This window comes from Gymnogyps californianus, unplaced genomic scaffold (assembly GCF_018139145.2).
Source record: "Gymnogyps californianus isolate 813 unplaced genomic scaffold, ASM1813914v2 HiC_scaffold_184, whole genome shotgun sequence".
Taxonomy (NCBI): domain Eukaryota; kingdom Metazoa; phylum Chordata; class Aves; order Accipitriformes; family Cathartidae; genus Gymnogyps; species Gymnogyps californianus.
The window spans coordinates 74,372-78,087 of NW_026114065.1; the positions used below are offsets into that span (position 1 = coordinate 74,372).

General features: G+C 53.9%; 1 long non-coding RNA gene across 1 annotated transcript; it reads left to right on the forward strand.

The window, feature by feature from the left end:
- Nucleotides 1-634: 634 nt before the first annotated feature.
- On the forward strand, nucleotides 635-3,178 carry LOC127028109 (uncharacterized). The gene is made up of 4 exons (XR_007767926.1): nucleotides 635-1,408; nucleotides 1,494-1,556; nucleotides 1,645-2,148; nucleotides 2,353-3,178. It is a non-coding gene; the product is annotated as an uncharacterized LOC127028109 (long non-coding RNA).
- Nucleotides 3,179-3,716: the final 538 nt, after the last annotated feature.

Sequence of the window (3,716 nt, forward strand, 5' to 3'; positions counted from 1 at the left end):
GCTAGCCGATGTGTCTTTTTTGTCGAGGATGGTTTCAGACCCCCGGCCTCTGACAGCTAAGTTGAGGGAGCAGCGATGGGGAGCGGGCCCCGCGGGGAGGGGACGAGGTCGGGAACTGCAGGGAGGGGTTTTGAAGTTAGCGTAGGGGAGAGGGCCGTCCGGGAACTTTTCAGCACGAGACTAGTGTGGGCAGGGCAGTTCCAGCCTGTGTCTGTGTTGCCGTGTTGTTTGTGTAGTCTGTCTTCTGTGTCTTATACCATACCTTTATCGGGTCTTAATATCTTTGTAGCTCTTTGATCGGCAGGGACCTCGGTAGTCTTCCCGAGAGTCCCGAGCGCATCGCCTCATCGGCATCGCACCCGTCGAGCCTTCTTGTCTCGCGCTTATAGCTTAAAGCGTGGATCGGTCTGGCATGCGTCGCGCCGTAGATGTTTTTGAGCGGTCATCTCTCGAGGTGGCGAGCTAGGTGGCGCTTGCGGCTCCGCTCTTGAGACTTCTGTTTGTACAGAGTTGTCTTCTGGGGTTTCATTCCCATGTTCTTAACGGTCTTAGGTCTTAAAGCCTGGCTTCTTACGCATCCATCATTCTGGTTTTGACGGTAGCTTTCTCTCGCAGGCCGCAGCGGTCGCCCTCTTTCTCGAGGCCGCTATAAAGCATCTGCGCCATCGTGGCACCGTAGGGCTTCTCTGTCGGCCACATCTTCCCTACGGTAGTCGGTCTTCTCGCTCGCGGTCGTCTCGTGTCTCACGGTCACGTTATTTGTGGCGTCTGTGTGCGGTGTCGGTCTGCGTCGGGGTCGGAGCTGCCCTGCCCAGGGGTGTAGCAATGCGGTGTAGCAAGGCACGGTGTTGTGATAATATGTTGAGCTGCTCAAATTGTTTTGACAAAGACCGTACGGTTCATCTCTGGGCAAGTAGCTGTAGACAGCTGCCACAGAGTTATTTTCATTGTGTTTTGCGGGTGCCGGAGGTCAGACTCTGGCCTTCTGGGAGCGGCAGTTTGCGCGGCGGTCGAGCGGGTTGAATCTTGAATGTGCCTTAGCTTGTATATGTGGGGCTCAATATCTGGGGTTTGGTTTTTCCTTTTTTTTTTTTTTCCCGGGTGTAGTTAGAAGGCACACGCAAAAAGAAGACGGACCTTTTGTCTCGCCAAGCTATCGGTCAGCATCCGGGTGACTCGCTTTACACGGTTTGTTCGGGTTTTTCCGACGCGGAGCGACGAGCCGCGTGCCGAAGGACGACGGAAGAGGCGAGCGGAGCGCCGGGTGAAGGCGGGCCGGCGTCCGATGTCGGAGGATCGGCACAACTGTCGGCGGTTCTGACTGGCTTATGCTTTTTCAGTTTATGCTTTTCTAGATGCAAATCGATGTATGAAGCGGGATATCCGCACCGGAGCGGACTTTGGCAAGGTGAGCGATGACCGGTGTGCTGAAGTAGCGCTTCTTTGTGGTGTCGTATTATTGATGTAGCTAAAATCATACTTTGTTGTTTCAGATTTACAGAGGGCGGGCCGGGCTCGGCACAGAGGACCGAAGAATCTGACTCTGAGCGGCCGAGGTGAAGGAGCGGGAGAGAGGAAGCGCCGTGAGCGGGCGGAGGATTTGGGCGATATGTCAGCATGTACTTTTTTCTCTTTTTTTGGCAGGGGCCGTGCTCCTTTGCAGAGGGGCGAAGCTGCACAGCCACAAGCGGTTGGAGAAAAGGCGAGAGACTCGTTAAGCGGTCCGCTCCGGCTCAAATTTCCGAGGAGCTCACGGTAACTCGGCCGAGCGTTTGTCTTTGGTTTTGCCGGTGCCGCGAAGGCTTTCCTCAAACGGCTGAGGATTTGAGGCGAGTCGGCGGAGGAGAGAGGAGCGGCAGGGCGGGAACCGCAGAGCGGGTTATCGCTTCCGATTACGACGGGCGCTTTATCTCTCCGGTTTTCCGGCTTCCACGGGAGATGCTGGCCGCAACAACTGATTTTTTTGGGAGCGGCGTGGCACTTGCGGGGAGGGTGTCGTCGCGGTAGAGGTCGGCGCCGGCCGGCGTGTCGGTGACCGGCGGCGCTCTGTGTTGCGGGCGATGAAGAGGAATCCGGTGAATGCGGGAGCATCCCGGTTAGACGATGTGCTCCTGATGAGGATGGATTCTGGATCCCGTCCTCTGAAAGGTAAGTCAAGGGGCAAAAGCGGCGGGTGGGGGGGGGCCAGAAGGAGGTTTAATGTCAGGGTTGCAGAGAGGGCTATTTAGGCTCCGTTAAGTCTGGGGGCGGATAGCGGGCCCGGGGTCCGTTCCGCAGGATGCGAACGTTCCGGCCCGTGTCCTAGCGTCACTTGCGTCGTGCGCGTTCCGTCTCATACGGTGCTTTTTGCAGGTCTTTATGTTCTGGCCCACGGCCTCTGCACTCGTCACGCACCTCGGTAGGCGTCCGTAGGGTCTCTAATGCCTCGTCGGTTTCGCATAGGGCCTGTCGAGCGCTTCGGGTCTCGTGAAGGGAGCCTCGAGGGCGTTTTGCATCATGGATGTTGCCGGACGGTCGCCTTTGCGGAGGCGATCCGGGCCGGAACGACAGCTCTGCTCTTTGAAAGTTGTGTTTCTGTGGAGATCCCCTACAGCATTTCATCCCTGCGTCCTTACGGGCTTAGGTCTTAAAGCCTGACTTGTCACACATCCGTTGTTCTGGGTTTGTATTGCATTGCAACGCTCTACCGGTTTTGACTGCCATCTGAGACCGCCTCGCTTTTGCAGCGCTTTGTGTCGTATTGCATTGTATCGCTCCGTCTTTGGTTTTGTATCGCATTGCTCTGTACTTGTATCAGCTGAGACCTGAGACTGCCTTGCATTGTACAACCTCGTATCGTGTTTTGTCTCATTGCAGCGCTCTGTATTTGTATCGACTGCCGTCTGGGACCATCTTGTGTTGTGTTGCTCTCTATTTGAATTTGTACCGCATTGTTTGGCTCTGTATCGGTTTTGTATTGTATTGCTCTATATTTGAAATTGTACTGCCATTTGAGACCGTCTTGCATTGTATGGCCCTGTATAGCATCTCGTCTCACGTTGCAGCGCTCCGTATTTGTATCGACCGCCGTTTGAGACCGTCTTGCATTGTATCGCTCTGTATTTAGTTTTGTATTGCATTGTACGGCCCTGTATTGTGGGTTTTGCATTGCAGCGCTCCGTATTTGTATCGACCGCCGTTTGAGACAGTCTTGCATTGTATCGCTCTGTATTTGTTTTGTATTGCATTGTATGGCCCTGTATTGTGCGTTTTGCATTGTATTGCTCTGTATTTGGTTTTGTGTTGCCTTGTACGGCCCTGTATTGTGGGTTTCGCATTGCAGCGCTCCGTATTTGTATCGACCGCCGTTTGAGACCGTCTTGCATTGTATCGCTCTGTATTTGGTTTTGTGTTGCCTTGTACGGCCCTGTATTGTGGGTTTCGCATTGCAGCGCTCCGTATTTGTATCGACCGCCGTTTGAGACAGTCTTGCATTGTATCGCTCTGTATTTGGTTTTGTGTTGCATTGTACGGCCCTGTATTGTGGTTTTGCATTGCATTGTATCGCTCTGTATTTTGGTTTTGTGTTGCATTGTACGGCCCTGTATTGTGGGTTTCGCATTGCAGCGCTCCGTATTTGTATCGACCGCCGTTTGAGACCGTCTTGCATTGTATCGCTCTGTATTTGGTTTTGTATTGCATTGTACGGCCCTGTATTGTGGGTTTTGCATTGCAGC